General features: G+C 40.1%; 1 long non-coding RNA gene across 2 annotated transcripts; it reads right to left on the bottom strand.

Moving 5' to 3' along the window:
* Window positions 1-9,846: 9,846 nt before the first annotated feature.
* Window positions 9,847-16,366, bottom strand: LOC147600984 (uncharacterized). Of its 2 annotated transcripts, none has more exons than XR_015258578.1 (3): window positions 16,325-16,366; window positions 10,327-10,397; window positions 9,847-9,954 (listed from the first exon to the last, which is right to left on the bottom strand). It is a non-coding gene; the product is annotated as an uncharacterized LOC147600984 (long non-coding RNA). The 2 variants fall into 2 exon arrangements; XR_015258577.1 differs by lacking the exon at window positions 16,325-16,366 and adding an exon at window positions 12,856-12,943.
* Between the last annotated feature and the right edge of the window lie 251 nt (window positions 16,367-16,617).

The following is a 16,617-nucleotide window of genomic DNA, read 5'->3' on the forward strand; positions in this document are numbered from 1 at the left end:
GCAGCCCCATCTCCTCAGGTTCAGCAAATAGCAAGGCCGAGTATGTATTCCCAATAGACACACACATAAGCACACATGCACACATAGAGCCATAGAATAATTTACGTTGGAAAAGACCTTTAAAATCATCAAGTCCAACTGTAAAAAAAACCCCATGTATAAGTGCAGCCAGCCACACAGGTCACCACAGACAGACAGACTCAGCACTGTCACAGGAACAAACAGCACCAATGGCCTTATCCTGTTATTTTCTCTGTCTGATCAGGATGAAAGTCCATTAATGGGAAGAATATACATAAACATATATATATACAGTATGTATCCCTCCAGCAGTTGACCATGAAGACTCAATCTACCCTGGCCACCATATCCCCAGTATATCCAGTTGTAGGCACCTGGACATATGAGTCCCAGATGATGCAGCTCACCTCTAGCTACTGGCACTCGGATGTCCAATAGACCCCAGAGATGGCCCCTGGGTCCCCTGGTCTCCCAGTTGCCTCATGCACAGAGACACAGAAATGCAAACAGATTTCCTGGTAGCTGGTCCAGACTCAAAACCTAACCAGCAGTCATCCCCCAGGGCCTAAGGCCTCTCTGGTTGCTGGCCTGGGCCTTCTGGTTCTTCTAGTAGTGGACTTAAAGACCCTTGATTCTCTCTACTATCTGGCCCAGACTTATGGTGGCTGCAGTACTTGGCTCCCAAACCTCTTCCCCTACCTGCTGGTTAGTCTAACTTGATGTTGGTTGTGATCACACACTGGTGTACCTACCCACACAATATGCACAAACTCTGATGTCTCCAGATGCTGGCACCCAGGCCCCTATAATCAATGGCCTCACTGCAGTTGCTTGCACTTAGACCTCCATACACACAGAGGTACACAGAATCGAATCCCCTACCCAGAAAAACAGATGAAAATGGCATTAAATGAGAAGATAGAACAGACTGGAGGGATCAGAGTAGAGCACAGCCAGACCAGTGTATTAACTAGGAATCTGTTTACTTGTGGTTAACCCTTTTATCCTATTTTACCCTTTCTTTTTCCCTTCTCACTCCTGTTCCTTCGCACAAGAAGGACATGGACCAGTTGGAAAGGGTCCAGAGGAGGGCCACAAAGATGATCAGAGGGCTGGAGCACCTCTCTTATGAGGACAGGCTGAGAGAGTTGGGGCTGTTCAGCCTGGAGAAGAGGAGGCTCCGGGGAGACCTGATAGCGGTCTTCCAATACCTCAAGGGGGCCTACAGGAAAGATGGGGAGAAGCTGTTCAGTAGGGCCTGTTGTGATAGAACAAGGGGTAATGGGTTTAAATTAGAAGGAGGTAGGTTTAGATTAGATATTAGAAAAAAATTTTTTACAATGAGAGTTGTAGAACACTGGAACAGGTTGCCCAGAGAGGTGATGGAAGCCCCATCCCTGGAATTGTTCAAGGCCAGGCTGGATGAGGCTCTGAGCAACCTGATCTAGTCAGGGATGTCCCTGCTTCTTGCAGGGGGGTTGGACTAGATGACCGTTGAAGGTCCCTTCCAACTCTAACTATTCTATGATTCTATGATTCTATGATTCTAAATCATCTTGATATCTCCCTTTTCCCACCTTCAGCACTTTACCTAAACATCTCATAGTAAGTGCTCTACAATCCCAATTTGTTTTTTCCCTGCATTTCATAGTGAACCCCATAACTGTAGGTTGGCAGCCCTCTCAGTTCAAAAGGCAATCCACGGAGCTTTTCCAGTGATTCCTCTTGATGGGTGTTACCCCAGCTCATGGGGCTGAGGCTCCCTTGGGACAGTCCTGGGAGGAAGGATTGGGGTGGGAGTCGTGTTATTTGGGTTTCCCTACCTGCTGTTGTGCCTCTGTGCTCTTCTGCATTCTTGATGATAAGCCTTTACTCACGTTTCCTAATGTTTACATCAAATGGTCTTCATAAAAAAAAAAAAGTGCCAAAGGTATCTGCTGATTACACAAATTTAGGCAGCATGACCCATATTTCAAAATATTGTGCAGAACAACCTAGGCAGTCTTGAGTATTAAATTATGAAAATGTAAGAGGATAAATTATAAAAACATCCTAGAGATGGCCAGTGACAATGGTGATAATGTCCACTGCAAGCCAGGACACGATCTCTTCATCACATGTTCTCAGCTGTTGATCCTCACCTGTAAGATGAAGCTCCACAAGTATTTATAAAGAACCAAGATATGAGCAATACTAAACTATGGTCAAGAGCCAGGAGGTCCTGTTTCAGTCTATATTAAAAGATCATTCTTCATGTAATACCTTCTGTTTCAAAGGAATTAAATCATAATTAAATTGGTCCATTACATTTGATTAGTTATGTGGCATGTGATTAATGAAGTAAACATTATGAAATGTATGCTATGAAATACTGAAATCATTAGTAAATGTGATTCATTAGAAACAATTAGTTGTAGGAATAAAAACATTTGATCTTGAAGTGTGATGGGATCAACTCACAAAAGAGGATAAGACTTATAGTATAATTTCTCTTCTACAGAATTTACATAATATCACATACTTCATAGTTCTTGCAGGAGCAGGCTGTCCACATGTGCCTTAAAACAAACCAGAGGGGTTGAACAGGGAGCTTCTACTGGGACTCAAAAAAAAAGAAGAGTTTACTACTTTTGGAAAAAGGGCCAGGCAACTCAAGAAGAGCACAGGGAGCTCGTTAGGTCATGAAGAGAGAAAATTAGGAAGGCAAAAGCCCAGCTAGAACTCAATCTGTCCACTGTCACAAAAGATAGAAAAAAATGTTTTTACAAATACATTAACAACAAAAAGAGAGCTGAGGAGAATCTCCATCCTTTATTGGATGGGGGAAGGCGGAGGGGGAACAATGCCACCAGGGATGAGGAAGAGGCTAAGGTACTTAATGCCTTCTTTACCTCAGTCTTTAATAGTCAGATCACTTATCACCAGGCAATTTAGCCCCCTGAACTGGAAGACAAGGAAGAGAGCAGAATAAAATCCCCATAATCCAGGATGAAGAAGTTAATGACCTGCTATGCCACCTGAACACACATGAGTCTATGCGGCTGGAAGGGATCCACATGAGAGTACGGAGGAAGATGGCAGAGAAGCTTGCCAGGCCACTTTCCATTATTTATCAGAAGTCCTGGTTAACAGGGGATGTCCTAGACAGCTGGAGGCTTGCCACTGTGATGCCTATCTACAAGAAGGGCCAGAAGGAGGGTCCGGGAAACTACAGGCCTGTCAGCCTGACTTTGGTACCGCGGAAGATTATGGAGCAGTTCATATTGAGTGTGCCCACCAGGCATGTGCAGGACAACCAGGACATCAGGCCCAGCCTGTATGAGTTCATGAAAGGCAGGTCCTGCTTGACCAACTTGATCTCCTTCTTGATCTCCACCTTCTACCTAGTGGATGAGGGAAAGGCTGTGGATGTTACCTACCTGGACTTCAGTAAAGCCTTTGACACTGTCTACCACAGCATTCTCCTAGAGAAGCTGGCGGCTCACAGCTTAGACAGGTGTACTCTTCACTGGTTAAAAAATCATCTGGACGGCCAAGCCCAGAGAGCTGTGGTGAATGAAATTAAATCCAGTTGGCAGCCAGTCACAAGCAGTGTTCCCCAGGGCTCAGTTTTGGGGCCAGTCTTGTTCAATATCTTCAATATCAATGCCACCATCCTTGGAGGTGTTCAAAAAACATGTAGACATGGCACTCTGGGACATTCTTGAGTAGGAATGGTGGTCTTGGGGTGACGGTTGGACTTGATGATCTTAGAGGTCTTTTCCAACCTTAATGATTATGTGATTCGATGTTTCTATGATCACTTTTTTAATCATTCAGGAAAAATCTATATTCAATGCTTACGTGGACTCATGTGGAAGATGTTATTGGAAATATTTGTTAATTTATCTTAACTTACAGAAGAATATACACAGAAATCTTTGAAAACCATATCCATTGATTGTGTTCATGTTATTGTGAGGAATATTTAGTCTCATGTTTGTGTGGCAAAACACAAGTTTCACTACTAATTTGCTATGAAACTTATAAAGGGAGCTTGTATCATAGAATCATAGAGCAGTTTAGGTTGGAAGGGACCTTTAAAGGTCAGCTAGTCCAACCTTCCTGCAAGGAGCAGGGATATCTCCAACCAGATCAGGTTGCTCAGAGCCTCATTCAACCTGGCCTTGAACGTTTCCAGGGATGGAAACCACCTCTCTGGGCAACTTGTTCCAGTGTTCCAACATCCTAATTGTAAAAAAAAAAAAATTCCTGATGTCTAGTCTGAATCTACCTCCCTCTATTTTAAAACTATTATTCCTTGTCCTATCAAAACAGTCCTTGCTAAAGTATTTCTCCCCATGTTTCTTATCACCCCCCTTTAGGTACTGGAAGGCCACTATAAGGTCTCCCTGGAGCCTTCTCTTCTCCAGGCTTCTTTTGACGCAGCCCAGGATGTGGCTGGCTTTCTGGGCTGCAAGTGCACATTGCCAGCTCCTGTTGAGCTTCTCATCAACCAGTACCCCCAAGTCCTCCTCAGAGCCGCTCTTGATCCATTCTCCATCCAGCCTGTATTTGTGCTTGTGTTTGGCCTGACCCAGGTGCAGGACCTTGCACTTGGCCTGGTTGAACTTCATGAGGTTTGCATGGGTCCACCTCTCCAGCCTATAAAGTCCATCTGGATGGCATCCCTTCCCTCTAGCATGTCAACCGCACCACAAAGCTTGGTGTCGTCGGCAAACTTGCCGAGGGTGCACTCTATCCCACTGTCCATGTCACTGACAAAGATGTTGAACAGCACCAGTCCCAATACTTACAGCTGAGGAACACCTCTTGTTACCGGTCTCCACTTCAACTGGTCTCTCATCAAGCCGCTGACCACAACTCTCTGAGTGTGGCCATCTAGTCAATTCCTTATCCACCAAGTGGTCCATCTATCAGATCCATGTCTCTCCAGTTTAGATACAAGGATGTCGTGTGGGACAGTGTCAAATGCTTTGCACCAGTCCAGGTAGATGACATCAGTGGTCATCCCTTGTCAACCTCTGCTGTAATTCTTTCATAGAAGTCCACCAAATTGATCAGGATTGATTTGCCCTTAGTGAAGTCATATTGGCTGTTACCAATCACTCCTTATTTTCCATTTGCCGTAGCATAGTTTCCAGGAGAATCTACTCCACAACCTTGCCAGACACAGAGGTGAGACTGACTGTCCTCATTCCTCGGGTCTTCCCTGCTTCTCTTTTTGAAAATGGGGGTTATGCTTTCCCTTTTCCAGTCACAAGGTTCCACTAAGAAGGCCCCAAAGATTATCTCCCAATAATGAAGTAATATAGTAGCAAAGATGAGAAATTATAGTGTTTGTGAATATCAAGATAAATAATTTTATTTATACAAATTTTCTGTTTATATTTCACTTTTCTCTGATGCTATAGTCTTCCAGGTATGCTTTATTATTTTAAAGATGATTTTTAAAAGAAATATTATATTTTTCATTAAAATGTGCAAAATTATATTGTTCTCTTTGTTCTCGTATTTCGGATTTTCCTCTTCTTCACTCTGACACCCAGTGAACTTGTAGTAACACTGAAACTTTCAAGATACTATTTACTTCAGGATACTGCATTACCAACTGCTTTTCCTTTTCATGAGAATGCCTCTGAGTATGCTGTCTTTATTTTATCACTGTGTAATATTCTATTTTTTAAAATATCAGTAATAAATTACTCATTTTGAGTAAATAAATTTGAATAGAAAACATATGATATTTCAAGTTTTAACAATGCAGGTCTTGAAAAGCTTTAGTAATTTCCAAGCCATGGTTCATAAGGGCATGATAAATGTTTTGTATGCAGTACGTATTGCAACTGTCACCAGAACATTTATAAATTTTTGAAACTGGTGGCAGAAAGAAGCTACAAGGGATTAGGAGGTAGGTAATCATTATTTCAGTAGGGGACTTTTTACTCTGTCAGTCACCCTTTACGATGAAATTGGAAATGAGATTGCTGGTGCAATGAAAAAAAAAAAAGTCATGTTAGGTTATCATAACCCTTTCTGTTCTTGAAGTTAATGAAGTCTAGATTTTGAAAACTTTCGCAAATAGTTATGCACTGTCTCATCTAGCCTATGTGCTGCTGTAGAAGGAAAAAACCACGAAATTTACTGTAATTGATTTTTTTTTTTTTTTTTCAGTGAATGGAAGAAAATGCCTGGAAGGCTCTGTAGAAACTTAATGTTTGTTTTCCATACAGACAAGTAGGAAGAGTAGAAGTAAGGGCACATCAGCATGTCTGGGAGCATGTACAGCCTGAGGCACTGAAATGTTTCAGGTTTTCCTCTGTCCTTACCATTCACTTCTTGGCACTTATGAAATTCCATTCTCCTTCCTAATTTTCAGCAAACCCAGGACAGTCAATTAACCTTTATACTGGCATAGAGTACAAACAGCTTTGTGTCCTCTAAACAAAACAACACACAAATTTCTATTTTGAGAATAGTAAGATATATTTGCTACTGAATACTTCTAAAATTTCCAAAATCACCCTCCAGTTTTATTTTTTTTCTTGACATCCCTGGCATTACATTCTGCAGTGCTTGTCTGATCTATATTGCTAGGTCAATATAAGCATTGTCAGAAAGCAGCATTACAAGTCAAATGGCTAAAAAGATCTCTAAACACTTTAGAATGCTGAAATATTAATGTGAAGAGTTAAAAACTGAAATTGGGTTTAGCCTTGGGAAGCAGTGAAACTTCAAAGAAGTTGGTGGGTTTAGCCAAAGATATTTCACAGACTTTAAAACCTCATAAAATATGTGAGTCTAAGGTATCTTGTTTGGGTTATTAGATTACTAAAATTAAACATTACTATACATCCGAGAAACAGCTCTCAAAGCACAAATACATATGTCCCATATTGCAGTTCATATTCAGCCATCCACGAAGTAACTGACCATAAGAGAGTGAGGGAGAGGTGTCAAAACTAACAATCCACCAGCTGAAATGATGGCTTTTTTTTAATTTTTATTAATACACAATAATGCTGGGGTTTTTTTTCCAAAAGCTAAACAATATCTGTCTTAAAGTGTCAGCTTTGGCTTATTCAGTGGCTGCATCATTGTCGTGAGAGTCTCATTGCAGACAGCGTGGTACATTTCAGCTGTACCTCCTTTTGTCTGACACAGGCACATTTATCATAGAATCATAGAATCATAGAATGGTTAGGGTTGGAAGGAACCTTCAAAGGTCATCCAGTCCAACCCCCCTGCAAGGAGCAGGGACATCCCTGACTAGGTCAGGTTGCTCAGAGCCTCATCCAGCCTGGCCTTGAATGCTTCCAGACATGGGGCCTCCACCACCTTTCTGGGCAACCTGTTCCAGTGTTCTATAACTCGCATCGTAAAAAATTTTTTTCTAATTTCTAATCTAAATCTACCCCCCTCTATTTTAAAACCATTACCTCTCATCCTATCGCAACAGGCCCTACTAAACAGCCTATCCCCATCTTTCTTGTAGGCCCCCTTGAGGTACTGGAAGACCGCTATCAGGTCTCCCCAGAGCCTCCTCTTCTCCAGGCTGAACAGCCCCAACTCTCTCAGCCTGTCCTCATAAGGGAGGTGCTCCAGCCCTTTTATCATCTTTGTGGCCCTCCTCTGGACCTTCTCCAACTGGTCCATGTCCTTCTTGTGCTGGGGGCTCCAGAACTGGACACAGTACTCCAGGTGGGGTCTCACCAGGGCAGAGTAGAGGGGGAGAATCACCTCCCCCGACCTGCTGGCCACGCTCCTCTTGATGCAGCCCAGGATGCGGTTGGCCTTCTGGGCCGCAAGGGCGCATTGCCTGCTCATGTTAAGCTTCTCATCCACCAGCACTCCCAAGTCCTTCTCCTCAGGGCTGCTCTCAACCCATTCCCCGCCCAGCCTGTATTTGTGCCTGGGATTGCCATGACCCCAGTGCAGGACCTTGCACTTGGCCTGGTTGAACTTCATGAGGTTGGCACGGGCCCACCTCTCCAGCCTGTCAAGGTCCCTCTGGATGGCATCCCTCCCTTCCAGCGTGTCGACGGCACCACACAACTTGGTGTCGTCGGCGAACTTGCTGAGGGTGCACTCTATCCCACTGTCCATGTCGCCGACAAAGATGTTGAACAGGGCCGGGCCCAGCACGGACCCCTGAGGGACGCCACTCGTGACCGGTCTCCACCTGGACATCGAGCCGTTGACCACCACTCTCTGAGTGCGGCCATCCAGCCAACTCCTTATCCACCGAGTGGTCCGTCCATCAAACCCATGTCTCTCTAGTTCAGAGAGAAGGATGTCGTGCGGGACAGTGTCAAAAGCTTTGCACAAGTCCAGGTAGATTATGTCAGTTGCTCGTCCCTTGTCCACCGATGCCGTCACCCTGTCATAGAAAGCCACCAAATTGGTCAGGCACGATCTGCCCTTGGTGAAGCCATGTTGGCTGTCACCAACCACCTCCGTGCTCTCCATGTGCCTTAGCATGGTTTCCAGGAGAATCTGCTCCATGACCTTGCCAGGCACAGAGGTGAGGCTGACCGGCCTGTAGTTACCTGGGTCTTCCTTATTCCCCTTTTTAAAAATTGGGGAATATTTAACAATATTCCAAATGGAGCTGGCTGTAATGCTAACCAGCCAACAGAAATGCAGAACTTTGCATTTTCCTGTAGATGTGAATGGTATATTTTCACCTTAATCGCTTCACTTGGATAACCAGTCTGATATTTAATTACCTATTCAGAAACAGGGCCCTAATTAGAACTGCACTGAGCTATTCACACGTTGAACTTGCGTGAACAAGTCTCTCACTGTTTGCAAGTTTATTGCCATTAACCCAGTAGGTTTGCTCTTCACCACAAGACTTAGTTCAACCATTATGCTCCAGAAAAAGAAAAACCCTGAGAACACTGACACTGATACTACTGCACTCTACCAAGAACCCACTGTGCTTTTCTCTCCTTTTGAATAAGCTATTAAAAGACAAAGCAAAAAACTGTAGCGGATCCAACCAGTGGGGAAATGCTTAGGCAGTTTACAAAAAGGGCATTACTGAAAGAATGGAGGAGCTTTAGGGAAAACAAACAAAAAAAAAAATTTGAAGCAATTTAAGATAATAGGATGCTAATTAAAGAGGAATTATAGTGGAGATTTTCTAATACTTCTGACATAAGCATTGATGTTGACTGTATCTGAATTTGAACAAGCACAAGAAGCTAAGGAATTACTGGCAATTAGGAACCCGATACTGCCGCTCTCAGGAAGCGGCAGGTTTCTCCGCAAGCAGGGCAAGTCACAGAGGAAAATCCTACCCTGGATACTGCTCAGTACGATTGCTCTGCCACTGTCAAGGCACTAGATAATTAAGAGTAAATTATACAGTACGCACTCTCTCGCAGGGAGTCTTCAGTGTGTGACTAAAGTGTGGGGCCTCACTCTGAATGAATGTTTCTACGGTCTAAGTCCTGAATATACTTACTCACCTTAAACTGCACAATGCACTTTCAGACAACTATGACAACTTCTGAAATGCCCTAAAAACGTTGGTTCCTGTATGGGTCAAATTATATCATCAAAATTAGTGTGAACAACAATATGGTTACATGCCAAAACCATCAATCTCAATGCAGAATAGTCCACTTAGTAAGAGATAATGCATAATAAATAAGGAAATAATGGCTAATGTTTAAATATCTGTTGATTTTTTAAATGATTCATTTGAACCCTTTTCTTGTTTTGCCTTTTTGGATGACCCATGGAAAATTACAAAAGCTTCAAACAAAGCAAGTATACTTTACTTCTAGTTTGGTATGGTTAATAGAAAAACATTCAAAAGCTAAATGGATGTTTTATTTTAATTAAAATAAATAAAAGTTTTTGATGTTGAGCATATAAGAGAACTTTTAGCCTGGAACAAAGTGTTGTATTTGGGCTACACATCTGGAAAAAAAATAAAAATTAGGTTTATGAAATTGAAAGTACTGTGATGGGTGATGTAACTTTTAACAGTCTGTATAACACACAACCACAGAAATGTAAACATTACGATACATTAGAAATAAGATAAATTCATATTTGTTACTCTTCAAATACACTGTTGTGGCATATTTAGTGAAAAACGACAGGAAACTGGTGAAATTGTACAGCTGCATGATTATGTATTTTAAAAATATGTTCCTCTTGGCCCACATTTGTCTCTTGTATTGCATCTAGTACATCACTACAGGAGAACAATGGCCAAATACTGTGATAAGCAGAAATTGATTGTAGACTGAAGACGAAGACATATTACAAATCATATAATTACCCTACCTCAGAGGTATTTTCTTTCCTGAGGTTCTGTTTATTCCAGTGCTTCCAGGATGAGATTCAGCTGCCTGTCCCTGCAATAGCAAAGACGTAACAACTCCTGTTTCCCCAAAAGAGCTCAAGACAAAGGAATGTAGAAAATACTAGCCAATCTGTACAATCAGTGTGTGATTTCCTGAGGGGCTAAGAGGCAAAGAAGTCAAGGTTATATTTTAATTCTGTTCTGACTATTTCTATTCTTAGTCTTCTATTATTACCTCTTCTTGAAAGAAAAAATGCTCACATGTGGAACAGTCTAAAATAGGAACACTAGCCCTAGATCACTGCTTGCTCGTACTGGCACCTAAGATCATTTGCAAAGAAAAATCATTATCTAAAGGTAGTTTTTAAAGTCCTGACCTTGACTACCTTAAAATGCAGACAACGCACTATTTCAGGAACGTGCCCCTGCTTGTACCCACAATAAGGGCTATTTCAGAAAGACAAGCAAAGTATCTCATTTTACGTGAGCCTACTGACACGGCTATATTGAATACTATGCAGTACGAAAGAGACTGCAAGCATCTTACAGTACAGTAGTGGAATAGCAGATACCAGCATGGCATAATAAAGGTCATAGTGGCAGATGGAGACAGATGACTCCAAGATGAATGCTTCAGAAGACTAAGGAGTGTAGATAGATATCATGACATCTGGGATAGCATTACAAAAAGGAGGTAGCAAAAAATATTTAATGTCCATGTAAAAAGGAAGAGGAAGGACATCTTCCAGTGCACGCAGGGAAGGAGATTGTAGAATTGGCTTGATTGGGATTAGTGATAAAATCTCAGAGGTGAAGAGAGGGAAAGAAAAACAAAACCCCAAAGCCTACTTTTCTATCTAAATGTGGGCAGAGGAGAATCATCTGCAATACAGTCATGAGAGTGTCTAGTACAAGACCAGCCTTTGGGATGTTATTACACACCTGCCCCAATACGGGAGTATGCAGGAAGAATTACTCCTAAAGTACAGCCAAAACCTAATGAAAAGGGCGTCCTAGAAAACTGGTGAGCTAAACCACAGGGGTACATTACTGTTATGGAAATGCAGTCTCCTTAGGAATGGCAGGTATGAGAAAAAGATAGAAAGGTGTACCAAAGGTATCAAAGGTGTACCAAAGGTATCAAAGGTGTACCTTTTCACAAGTTTATGGAGAGGATAAAGATTTGTTAAATTTCCTATTTAATGATAGAAAAGGAAAATAAATGCAGAGTTGAATTCATGTGTTCCACATAGGCCAGAAGACAAGATGCCTAGGTATTTTTTTAATTAATATTTCAATACTCCCAAATTAAAAGCCTTTGTAGCAAAAGGAGATTGTAATTGTTCAGAGCTACCTAAAGAGCAAAGCAGGATGACACACTCAGTGCACAGAATATTTTGAGGGCAGCTTTTGTTTTGGAGAGTAAAGGAAGCTCCTGATTTAGATCTTGTTTCAACTAACAAAAATGATAGAACATTGAGAACGTTGAGCAACAGAAATTGTGAAAGATTACAGAAAAGCTGTGGGAAGTAATATTAATACGAAGGCAAATGAGCAGGAATGTGATGTCTGAGGGGGAAGGCAAGCTTCACCTGTTCCAGGAGTATAAAAGACAGTCTACTGGGAAGGGAAAAGTTTAGAGGACAAGGGATGCAGCACTGCTGAGAGTTACTGAAAGAGAAGATATTTAATGCATAGTGGTAGATAATACACAAATGAAGCAAGGAATGGCAGAATAGTCAGAAACTATTGTGGAGGCATCAGAATTTCTCCAGTGACCTGAACATTCAAAAAGAATCAAACAAAAGTTGGAAAGAAGATTACAAGTCTAAACGTGAACATAAAGGAACAGCTCGAGCCCCTTAGGAATAACATCAGAAAAGTGTACGAATATAAAAGGAAGTAAGATAAGGTTCCCAAAATGCAGAAAGAGAAAATCAAAACATAGGCTTAGTGCTTGAAAAGAAAAGAGAGAAAATTAAGGACTCAAAAAAGATATAAGTGTTCAATAGTATCTGTGCTCTAGACTTCCTGAAAACAAAGAAATTTTTAAAAAGGCATCTGTAAAAGCTCTCTGGATTTAAATATTTAATAAATTTAATTTTAACAAGGAAATAATTATGTAAACCCAAGGAAAGAATATTAAAAAAATATTAAGATAACAGATATTTCACTGAAGAAAATAACTTTATAAGTTATAATCTTGATCAGTTCCTGATCTCTGACTAGTCATAAATATCCTTTAAAAATTGCCTATAATGTTCAAAATATACCTGGAAAGCAAATCTAACAAAAAAAAAAAAAAAACCCACCCCAAAAGACAATGGGAAATTATAGTATAGTTAAAGTAGATTCCATTCCCACAAATATACACATAAATGCATATATTGTTCATTTCCTCGGTTGAATTTTTGAATTTCAAAATATCTAGAAGTTTAGATGGTAATAGCTTTTTGGATTTTCTAAGAGCTGATCATATCATATTAATTTGATTCTCTTAGATAGGATACCTTGCTTCGTGGGCAAAGGAGAAATGGACTGATTCTTCATCGGGCAGAATACCGTGGCATGAAGCTGTAATGAAATTCAGGTTAAATTATTAAATTATTTGAAAGATATTATTTGTGAGTAAAGACAAAAACCAAAAGTTTAGGTAGTATAGAAATGGGGAGAGGATACATAATTAGGATACACAATTAGATCATGGTATAGTGCACAGAGTCAGAGAGTAAATAAATATATTTTTCCAATATATAAAAATATCTTTAAATTGGATTCCAGTAAAAAAAAACTTCTCCAGGACAGAAAACACTTTCTCTAGACACTTCCAAAGATTTTGATATTTTGTTGTTGTATTTTTCGGTTTTGGCAAAAAATGGGTTATAACGCATTTGGTGATGGTCTACATCTCCTCGATCCTCTTATTTTGGGAATGTCTAGTACTCTGTTTCTGTTACTGTGAATACCGTAAATCTCCTTTGTGCAACAAGGGAATGCCACACTTTCTTTCGTAGCGTTTTTCATCTTTTTTTGCACTGCTTTACCTTCACTTTTCAGTGCTTGATGGAAACAGTAAAATTGAGGAGCAGGAGCAAGACCCATGTAAACCTTCCTCTTCTTACATGCATAGTATTGCACTACAATGGTTACATGTCAAACATATTCCTGTATGCTTTACATGGCCATATAAAGGAGGGTATAACTATCCATGATCAGAATAGAGAAGAACAAGGCGTTTTTGTATATCTTCTTACTGAAAAGTGTAAAAATATTTGTTAAAATTGCTCCGTAATTTCTTATCTGACTAAATAATTTGATGCACAAAGGAAGCATTCAGATTTCCTGTGAAATTACTTCAAACAGCATATTTGCCAGGGAAAATGGTAGGAAAGAGGAAGATTTCATCTCCATAAGCAGGATTGTTTAAGATAAGTGAAAGAGGCTCTGACTTGATAATGATACTTGAGTAGAAACACAAAGGATTATTTTTTTTTTCCCCCCATAAGCTATATACTTAGTAGTTTAGAAAGATATCTTGCTCAGAACCATGTTTGGATAAACCCACAGAAGGGCAGGTGCTGCAGAGGCACCTCGAGAGCAGAGCTGATTCCTCCTCATCACACTGAAGAGCGAAGGCTTGCATCTCTGACCTTCATGATAAGTTACCCAGGTTCATCTAACACCAACAGATATTGTGTTACTGCCCATCCTGTTTCACACCTATAAATATCTTGCTCGGATAACTTTTAATTTGCAAATTTTAAGTACTTTACAGAGCCCTACTGTTTTTACTATACTGCTTGAAGCAACAATTTTATCTGACTGACAAGCCTATGGTTACACTAGATAAGTATAATTTATCAATATCTTATAGCACATGTTGCAGTGAAAATACGCCCTTCAATGTTTTCCTTTAAAAAACAAGAACAAGAAACAGAAGGAAGGGATGTTTTAAACCTTTACTGTTCTTGGTTTTTAATGTGAGACTGTGACTGTGGCCTGTTCTTAGCACAGATTTCAAGGTGACCTCAAGAATAACTATCCTAAAATCCATCAGCCACTTTTATTCAGATAATTTACCCAGGCTGACATTTCTCTGTGCAATCAGAGCATTATTTTACAAGGACACTCTCAAACCCACCAGAAGTCCCTCAAGATTTGTAGCACATTATCAGACATTGATTTATTTTTCTCATCATTCTCTCCGCAACTGGATAAAAAAAAATCATAATTTAATCCTATATTTTTGTATAGAATTAAAAGTTACTACCTATAGACAAAAAAAAAATATACTTTAAACTGAGTGTGCAAAAACTAGGGCAAGTTTATGCAAGGAAAATAGCTAATAGTTTATGCAGGGAAAAATTTGAGTCTGGAAGATACATAGTGTAGAAGAATTCCCTTCAGTGCATGACAGTTTGCAGAAATGCATCTTTATGACAAAGAATTCTTCTGAAACTCTATATTTACACTTCTGCCTGTTAGATAGCAATGAAATAGTCCCTGCTGGCTGAGGATTACCAGCTAATAATTAATTGCTCATTACAAGGTTGGGGTTTTTTTTGCAATCCAACAATGACAGTAGTACAAATACAGTGAACGCAGTCCTGTTCCCCTACTGATTCTCCTCTACCTCTAAGCAGCTCAGGCTGAGCCTGGCACAAGATGAACACCGAGCTGATCTTTTGTCTCTCAAAGGGAGGCATTATACCAGTCTTCAGAAACACATAGCAAGATAAAGAAATAATTATCCCATGCAGTTCCTCATATAAGCAGGTCTACATTCTCCACCACGCTGCTACAGCACTGCTCTGTTTTTTAGAGCCAAGGACAGTTATGTTTGACACATAGAGTGCCAGGGGTATAGCCATAAATCTGCACTGCAGGAGACAGGGAAGTGATTAGTTTAACACAGTGACAATGCGAAAAGGATGCCTTTCATCAGCTAACCAAAAACCTTAGGTTATAATCAGAAAAAAAAAAAATCGGTGGCTACGTGTTTCTTGTCTCAAAGCTTGTTGTGTGAGAATTGTCTTCCTGGTGCTACTGCCCTAAAGGACTTCCCTCAGAAGTTTCTGTTGGTGTTCTCGTTCCCAAAGGTATGTAAGAGTCAGTTCAAAGAGCCTAAAGCCCACTTCTAAATTATTCACTTTTTCTAGAATATTTTTCTGATATTCTGCAAATATCAAAAATATATAATCATTTTGTCTTTTTTCTTAATTTTTGTAAACCTCTACAAGGCCTTCTTCTGCATGACAAGCTGTTCTTCTAGCCCAAATAAGAATAGGGAGCACTGGAAAAGTTTTCAATTTTATTATTACTTTTAGCCAGAACAATTTTACTGGCTCAAATTTCAACTACATTACTTTTATGTACTCTTGCTGATATAAATGAATCAATGCATTCTAACTCTTAAATTTATAATATTTATTTTTCATTTTTTGAGTGGCAAAAAAAAAATACTGTCAAACTGAAAATTTTATTTTTTTTTATTTTGCAATATTTGATTTTTTCATTAGAAATTAGAGGAAAATAATAAATTGCATGAAATGTGACACTGTTCAAGCCCTATAATCACTTCAGTAATGGAATTTTTAGACCTACTCTTTGGTAGAAGATTAAATTTATAAGACTGACAAATCTTCAGAGTAACAATCTTTTGTCACAGATCAAGTTGTACACTCTGAATCTGAATCTTTAGATTTGAAGTAGTGAGAGATCTAATTTACAAGGTAAAATCTATGTCACTAGTTCCTACAACCTGTGATTGTATCAGTGTGTCATAGCTTAGCTCCACTCAGGACCAAGCTACACAGTCTCTTGCTCACTCCCCCCACCCTCCAATGGAATGGGGAGAAGAAATTGTAAAGAAAAGAAGGCAAAACTCATGGGTTGACATGAAACAAAAAATAAATTTAAGAGAAAATAACAGAAGAAAACAAAACAGAGATGGAAAACAAATATAGTACAATAGCTCACAACAAATCCTGATACCCAGTTTCCTTGCAAGTAGTAGAAGACTCCTTCTAGCACCCTCTTTGCCTGTATACTGAGCATGATGTCCTATGGGATGAAACAGCCCTTTGGCCAATTTGTGTAAACTTATCCCGGCTCTTGGCTAATTAGTAACCTATCCCAGCTGTGTCCCCAGCCACAGGTGCCACCAGCTCCAGTTCCTCTCCCAGCTCAGGTGAAAGTTAACTCTATCCTAGCCAGAACCAGGACATAGTGTGAGCATTGCACAGACATTAATACTTTCTTCCTAGTATATG

This window comes from Chlamydotis macqueenii, chromosome 4 (assembly GCF_036417535.1).
Source record: "Chlamydotis macqueenii isolate bChlMac1 chromosome 4, bChlMac1.mat, whole genome shotgun sequence".
NCBI lineage: Eukaryota > Metazoa > Chordata > Aves > Otidiformes > Otididae > Chlamydotis > Chlamydotis macqueenii.